Source organism: Coenobita brevimanus, chromosome 115, assembly GCF_032717465.1.
Source record: "Coenobita brevimanus isolate Jiangsu-jjx chromosome 115, ASM3271746v2, whole genome shotgun sequence".
Lineage (NCBI taxonomy): Eukaryota > Metazoa > Arthropoda > Malacostraca > Decapoda > Coenobitidae > Coenobita > Coenobita brevimanus.
In genome coordinates, this window is record NC_137068.1 from 21,520,564 (window position 1) to 21,529,701 (window position 9,138).

Consider the following 9,138-nt stretch of genomic DNA (forward strand, 5'->3'; position numbering starts at 1 on the left):
CACACACACACACACACACACACACACACACACACACACACACACACACACACACACACACACACACACACACACACACACACACACACACACACACACACACACACACACACACACACACACACACACACACACACACACACACACACACACACACACACACACACACACACACACACACACACACACACACACACACACACACACACACACACACACACACACACACACACACACACACACACACACACACACACACACACACACACACACACACACACACACACACACACACACACACACACACACACACACACACACACACACACACACACACACACACACACACACACCTTTTTAATACATCAAAAACTCGGTTTTTACACCTATCAACCCGACACAATCTTCCACAGGAGTACCCACTAGTGTTTAACAATATCCAGCTCAATCCTGCATCATCCTTGAACATGCTTGGGGTTTCATTCATTCGGGACTTAAACTTGGAAAGATCATATTGCATCTCTTGTAAAATCTGCTTCCAAGAGATTAGTGTGCTAGGCCGACTCTGTACCTTCTTTACCCCTGCACAGTTGTTGACTTTATACACGGATTTTATTCGCCCCTGTGTAGAGTACAACTCTCATGTGTGGGGAGGCTCCCCACATACAGCTCTTCTCAATAGGGTGGAGTCAAAGGCTTTTCGTCTCATAAACTCTCCTTCTCTTACTTGCTCCTTTCAACCTCTGTCTCTTCGCCGCATTGTTGCATCTTTATCTCTTTTCTATCGCTACTTCAGTGGTCACTGCTCCTCTGAACTGTCTGCTTGCATCCCTCCACCTCTACGACGGGCGCGTAGCACCCGTCTAGCGCAAACTCTCATCCCTTTTCTGTCCAACTTTCTAATGGAAGAGTTAACCGTTACTCCCAGTCCTTCATTTATGCAATAGGTCAACTCTGGAACTGTCTTCCTCTGTCTGTTATTCCTACATCCTATGATCTCCAGTCTTTCAAACGCAGTGTGTCCAGGCATCTCGAAATGAACGGATCTTGAATTTGGCTCTCTTTTGTATTGTTTTTGTTTTTTTTTCTTGGGAGGAACGGTTTACGGACACCTGGTCTTTGGTTCCTTCTTTCTTGCACACACACACACACACACACACACACACACACACACACACACACACACACACACACACACACACACACACACACACACACACACACACACACACACACACACACACACACACACACACACACTCTCTCTCTCTCTCTCTCTCTCTCTCTCTCTCTCTCTCTCTCTCATTTCTCCTTCGTTCTCCTTATTTTCCTCCACTTCACTGTTTCTCCATTCTCCTCCCATCACCCCGTCTTCCTTGTTTCATCCTTCATTTTCTCGGACCTTTCTCCCTTCTTCCATCTCGCATGTTTTCTCCCTTCATCTCCCTCCTTCACTCTCTCTTGCATCTCTTTTCTTTCCGCTTCCTGGTCGTCTGTTCTCTCTCACATTCCCAAATATTTCATCCCCAATTGTCCTTTTTCATCCCGTATCACCTTTACCTTCCTTTATTTATTCTTTTTTTCCTCACACTTTCTACTTTCCCTGTCTTTTCATTTCTGTATGTTCTTAAACCTCACTTTCTACTTTCTCTTCCATTATCTCTTCCACTCACTCCAAATTTTCTTTCTCCCCAAGTTTCTCTCTCTCACCATACTCTCTGTTTTCACTATTTTACTTTGCCAGTCTTTCTCACCCTCCCTGTCAAGTTTTTCTGCCTCTTTCTTTCCTCCCCCTCCCTCTTATCTTCCACCTTTCCATTCCTCTACCACCTCCTCACATGTTTTCCTTCATTCTAACAACTCTTGTCTCTCTTCTTCCCTCTTCTCTTCCCAGCTTTTTCTTTTTCACTCCTTCATTCTCCCGTTTGTTCTCTTCCTCATCCTCTGCTCTTCCTGATCTCCTTTTTCTCCCCCCCCCCTACTTTCCTCTATCATTTCTTCTCAGCCGTCTTTTCTCCATGTCTCCATCCTTCTTTCCCTCCTCCACCATCACCAGACCCACAAACTTATCTAACCAGTGAGGCGAATATAGTGTGTGAAGTGAGGGGAGTAGGTATGTGACTGCCTCTCTCTCTCTCTCTCTCTCTCTCTCTCTCTCTCTTTTCCTCCACACATTTTCTCCACTGTGCTTCTTATATCACACAATTCTCAACATTCCCAGAGACACAGATGCGATCCACACTTCCTGTCACCCGGTTTCAATTTCTTCACAGTCCCGTCTTTTACTTATTTATTTAATAATTTCTTTTACACAATTGGCTGTGCTCTTTAATCACACCTTTTCTCAGTCATTTGTAATATCTTGTATGTTGGAGCTGCCGTGGCTCGTTTGGTATTGTACTTGTCTTGCGATGCAGCTGCCTCGAATCTAGGGTTCGAACCCAACTCTTCGTAGGCATTTAAAGTTGGTGTTGGTAGTGTGCCCTTTATGTTGACACCCTGTTGGTCTGTATTTTATACACGCTGACAAACATAGTACATTGCTTCGACATTCGTATTCATCACTTCCTGCAGTTATCGCTTCCCCATTCGTACTTCACCAGTATGGGGTAGGGTTAACCCCACTGAGGAGAAGGTCTGGTCTTACAGTGGACATTAAAGTGTATAATGCACATACCGTACAAATACTAGCATGTTACAGAAGAAAAGTGTGTCGATATTGAATACAGTAGTATGTAACAACTGTTTATTGTATTTCCTTGTATACAAAGAAGAATCAAAGGCTGAAGCTCATGGCGTCAAGAACTTAGGGTTCTTAGTCCCGACATTTAACGCGAGTGACCAGTCGGCCGTCTCTGAGTAGTATTGGGTGAGCAATAAACCTTAAACAAGCCTCCGATGTAAACCTTATTGGGCACATGGGAATGGAGTGGCTGGATCCAGTACGTCAATAGGCATAACATTACGGAAAATTTACCCCGTAATCCCCAGCACGTCTTGTATATTTTAGCTTAGTATCCCCAGACCACTCTTTTTTTTTTTTTTTTTTTTTTCCAACTCATGGGCGATCTCTTGTAATGAATGGGTTAATGAAAGTTACATGTAAGTCCTCCTGTTTGAAAAGTGTCTGAAGCTGAGTGAAATGGTCTGGAGATGACAGGAATGAGACAAGATTGAAAGCAGGGAAATGATGCTAAAATGAAGTAAACGAAAAGGGAAGGGAAAGAAACGATAGCGATGCACAGGAAACAAAAGGAACAGAGAGAGAGAGAGAGAGAGAGAGAGACAGACAGACAGACAGACAGAGAGCACAGCTTTTAGAAAAGACAGACAAAAGGAACAAGAGTGACCCCATTATCAACAAAGGTGAAGCTCAAACGTTACATAAATTGTTCCGCGTGAGAAAGCGCTCTCTCTCTCTCTCTCTCTCTCTCTCTCTCTCTCTCTCTCTCTCAATTTAGCTCTGTTTTTGTTTCCTTTCTTCTTCGTGTGTGTGTGTGTGTGTGTGTGTGTGTGTGTGTGTGTGTGTGTACATATCGTTGTGCCCTGCCTCCCCTATTAACACAGCAATATGTGTGTGCAGTAATGGGTGCAAGAAGTAATGGTTTGTTCCTCTCCCCTTGACCATCCATTCTGTGTCCCTCTGTTGGTTGAGACCACCAGGATGACGGAAGGGGAGGGAAAACGAAGGGAGGGGGAGGGGAAGAGAAGGGAAGGGAAGGAAGGACAGAGAAGAGAAGGGAAAGGCAGAGACGGGAAGATAGTAGATGACGCTGAAGGAAGGGAAGGGAAGGAAGATGAAGAGAAGGGAGAAGAGCAGGGAAGTTCCGTACATACCAGCAAGGTTCTCTCTCTCTCTCTCTCTCTCTCTCTCTCTCTCTTGTATCCATTCCTTTACCTTCCTTCCGCTATTTTTTTTCCTGTCCCCCTACTCCCTACTCTCCTCCCTTCCTCCTTCCCTCCTTCCCTCCTCCTGGAGGTCTGGGCAAACTGATACATGAAAATCGAACCCAACTTGTGTCCTGATAATATGGACGAAGAGAGAGTGAGGGAGGGAGGGAATGAGTGGGAGGGAAAGAAGAAAGAAGGGAGATAGGATGGCTGAGAGGAAAGAAGAAGGGGCAGGAAGGGAGGAGGCAGTGTAGGAAGGAAGAAAAAAAAAAAAGAGGAAGAGAGAGAAAGGGAAGCAGGGAGGAGGGAAGGAGAGAGAGGAAAGGAGGTATAAAAAGGAGGGAGTGTATGGTGAAGATGGAAAAAGAATGACGGAAGAATGAGGAAGGGAAGGGATCAGATGGGGAAGGAAGGGAGAGAATGGAAAAGGAGAAGAAAGGTAAGAGAGACGAAGAATGGGGGCAAAAAGGAGAGGAGAGAAAAAGAATTAGGCAAGGGAGGGAGGGAGGAAGTGGAGATTATGCAAGAGAGGGAAGGAAAATATTGGCGGAGATGTGCACTCTCCTGGCGCTTTCTAGTTTCAGTTCTGTACCGCACACCCTTTTCCTTCAGTCTCCCCTCTTTCTTAGATTCTTATCCTTTGCCTACCTTGTTTTTTCGTTTGTCTCTTTTTCCCTTTTTTTTCTTCTTTCCTTTTTCTTCGTCTTTGTCATCTTCCCTTAATTTCCCTAACCTCTCTCTTTTTGTCTCTTTTGTATCTGTTACTTTTTTCTCTCTCGTTTTTCTCTTCCCTACGCCAGTCCAATCTGTCTTAAGGTTTATTATGATTTGTTGTGGCAGACATAACCCTAAAACAACAACCACCGTTATCCTTGCTCCCCCTCCATCTCCATCTCTCTCTCTCTCTCTCTCTCTCTCTCTCTCTCTCACTCTCAGTGCTGGTTCTTCCTGTTGAGAGAGAGAGAGAGAGAGAGAGAGAGAGAGTGTCCGCCACGTGTGAGAGGATGATGAATTATGTATACTACTTGGGACGAACTGGGTAACAACAGATGAAATATGGAGGGAGAAGGTAAGTTCCGAGAGAGAGAGAGAGAGAGAGAGAGAGAGAGAGAGAGAGGAGAGAGAGAGAGAGAGAGAGAGAGAGAGAGAGAGAGAGAGAGAGAGAGAGAGAGTTTTTGTCTAGGCTGTCCTCTTTTATCCACCCACTTTTGCTTACTTCCTTCTTTCCTTCTTGTGCCTCTTTCCTTTCCTTCATTCCTGTCCTTCTGTTTCATTCCCTCTTTTCTTCTTTGGGCTCGCTTCTTCTCTCTGCTCTTCTATTCTTTCCTCCTCCATCCTAACCACCACTTTTTTTCTTCCTTCTTGCTGCTTATTCCACGCCTTTATTCCCTGCTTCTCCCATTTTCTCTTCCTCTTCCTTTTCCTCCTCCTTTCTCGCCGCTCCCATCTGTTTACCTCTTTTTGTTTCCTTCACTTTTCTCACATCTGTTCACTCATGCCCTCCCTTACCACTTTTTTTTTTCTCCTGTACACTTCCTTTTATCGCTTTACTTTCTCCTTTATTAATATCCTTCCTTTCCTCTCGCCGTCTACTCCCTTTCTCTCTATTTTCTCCAGCGTTGCGTCTTTTTATTTTTCCTTTCTCCCTCAGTTTCTCAACCCATGATGTCCTCACAAACCTCCCTGAAAAAAAAAACAAATCCACTTGAAAGCCAACCCAGCCCAGCGTTACTCAGGGAAAGGCCTGTATACTATAATTACCTACCCAAACTTAGCCAGGTGAGTCAAGGGTCCCACCACTCACTCTCAGGTAGGGAAGCCGAACTTTATATTCTTTAATGGAAGATGAACATTTGCCCAGATTTGTGTGGGCGATTTGGGAGATTCCCCCCCCCCCCTCATTTTATACCACGTTACTACGGACGTTGGGTCGTGATGCTTTTTTAACGTTTGCATCCTGTTTGGTAGTACAACAAACATATCTATTGGGCACGCATCACGTGTTTGGCTACACAGTCTTACACCGTTCTTTACTCTGCCTTTCCCATTGCCCATGACCTTCAGTCTTATAAACGCAGTTTGTCCCGGCATCTGAAATTGAATGTCTTGATTTTGGTTTATTTTGTTCACATTCTTTGGTTGCGACAACTTTGCAGACTTTCAGCGTTTGGTTCTGTCTTCCTTTTCTTATTGTGGACTAGGGTAGCCTGGCTTTAGACTGTACACCTCGTAAAGACTATTATACCATTGACTGGCACCGTTTTGCTTTGTATGAGTGGAAGAAAAAATACGAAAAACAAAGGTGATAATGAATCGGCTTTTTCCTGCCTATTGTAGAAAGAGGAATGGAGAAAATATGTTGATTATAAAACTGGCTCTTGCCGTTTGACCGTAAATTTTGTAAGGACTGAATAGCCTAACCACAGGCTGGTACGCTCCTCTGGGGCAAGGAAAGATTGGATGATACATAGAATTATACCTAATGGGTCGACCTGCCTGAACTTTATCACCAGGATGCCACAGGACACAGATTAAAACATAGACATACTCTAAAATTTATTTAACTGCATAGTGTTTTACAAGCTGCAACAGTTTGTTCAGTCTTTCAGCCTGACATTACAACTTCCCAAAGACGTGACATTGCCGTCTCTGGCCACTGCAGGGATGTAGTTTGAGGAATCGGGGCGGGTTTCATAGCGGTGTGGGCGTGGGTGTGAATTCTATCACATGGAAATTGAGGGTATATTCACTTAGGTTCGTGAGAGAGAGAGAGAGAGAGAGAGAGAGAGAGAGAATCATGGGAAGTGCGTTTTTTTCATGCGGCCTACCATTGGCATTTTTATCTGCTGCAACGAAGAGTTATGACTTATGGTAATGGTGATGACAGTGATGGTGGGCGGCAGTAGTGCTGGAAATGGTGGTGGTGGTATTGGTGGAAGAGGAGGGGAGAGAGGCGGAAAAAGGTGTGGCCTAAATCACCATCAGGGAAGAGTTACGGTGGTGTATGCAGTGTGATCTGCCACCAGACATTTATTGGTGGTTTGCTTTGTGCAGCCTTAGACCAATTGTGTGCTGACTAATGCCTGAGAGAGAGAGAGAGTTATATATAAACAGACGTATGATGTCAACGAGCTTGTGTGGCCTTAATATCAAACGACAATTTTACACTTTTGTTCTCACAATCCCCTAGTTACAGATTGAAAAAGCATATTTGCTTGTATCAGTTATGTACTCCATTTTTGTGAGTTTCTCCTGCCATAAATTGTTAAAAGCCCTATTGTTAAAAATCCTATTGTTAAAAACCCTATCTTCCCATCTGTGTACACACTCGTACACGGTATAATCGGAACTAATGAACATGGAGGTTTGTTCGAAAGTCTGCATTAGTTTACATGTAAATTTGGCGTTCATGCTGACCTTATTTCATATTACTTACATTTACTCCTCTCCGAGCTTGCATGTACTCATTGACACAAACGAACTCATTTTCCGAATTGAATGTAACCAGTGTGTGTGTGTGTGTGTGTGTGTGTGTGTGTGTGTGTGTGTGCGTGTGTCGTTTTATGCATTAAATTCCCAGGTAATTTTTCCCTCATGAGCATTACTGCCATATGAAAGCCACTGTCGTATGTACAGTGACCTTTAACAACGCCATGCAATATTCTCTCTCTCTCTCTCTCTCTCTCTCTCTCTCTCTCTCTCTCTCCTTCACTTACCGTACCTCCATCCTGTCTTCATCACTTCCCACTTCCCTGCATAATTGATGTCAGGAGTCAAGGTGTTTCCACTCATTTACATACCGAACGATAGTTACAGGTACATTTCAGGTGAGAACCAACCTGAGTGCTATGACGTTGAAATGGACTGTGAATCTCTCTCTCTCTCTCTCTCTCTTTCCCCGAATACCTTAATAAGGATTCAGTATTCTAGTTATCTTGTGTAAGAGAGAGAGAGAGAGAGAGAGAATCGGTGATTAGTGGGATGAGGTCACCTATCTGATTAACTCCTTGCCAACGCCTGAGTTACCTGATTCTCTCTCTCTGTCTCTGTCTCTCTCTCTCTCTCTCCACACACACACACACACACACACACACACACACACACACACACACACACACACACACACACACACACACACACACACACACACACACACACACACACACACACACACTTCATTCATTCCACCCTTTCAAGTATTTTCCTTTCCATATTTGAATTTTTCTTTATTATTCCCATCGACACATCTGCCTGTCCGTCCACCCTTCCGTGTCAGCCTCAGAGGTAAACACAGATGAAGGTCGTGGGTGTGACATAAGCAAAGCAATTACCGAGGCCTTGTTGACATGGCTGGTTACCCGTATGGAGAGAGAGAGAGAGAGAGAGAGAGAGAGAGAGAGAGAGAGAGAGAGGGAGAGATTAATAGGCAGTGTAATGAAGAATATGTAAATAAATTACTAATATTCAATAATTGGTTTATGCCAAGGCTGTTACCAGACCATGACTCAGGTTTGTTAAGTGTCATTTAGCCAAGTTTGGACACAGTGTTTGCCAGTAGTGTGTATTTGGACATAAAGTAAACTATTGGATACCTAAAACTGTATAGAATTTGTAATTTTACAATAATTTGAATTATGGTTTGATAAACTACTTTTTTGTCCCTACAAAATTAAAGCTGTAATTATTAGGCTAAATTACTGTTTAGCCTACATGGTACGCTTCTCATGACGCAAGAGAGTGAGATGGTGGACGAATGGATGAAATATCGTTCGGATGTAGCCAGAATACAGTATGTAATCAAGCCATCAGTGTGAAAGAGTGATTCAGCTTTTGAGTCAAGGAGTAAATATGATCTGATTAAAACCGAGAGGATGATTAATGCAAGATAATTAATATGAGATAATTTATACGGGATAAGTAATACAAAGACATATCATTAATCTCACACGACTTATCTCTTATTTTTTTACCAAAATCGCTTGCATAGACAGATTAAAAAAAAAAAACATCATTGGTAAAGGGCCATGAAGCCGTTTAGATCCTTGGCTCCAAACCTGCAGGCAGAGAACTGATTTATTACTGGCTTGTGGGTCTGATTTAGCCCCTGGCTTATCGCAGGCATTGATTGTGTGTGTGTGTGTGTGTGTGTGTGTGTGTGTGTGTGTGTGTGTGTGTGTGTGTGTGTGTGTGTGTGTTGAAATCGCAGAGAGAGAGAGAGAGAGAGAGAGAGAGAGAGAGAGAGAGAGA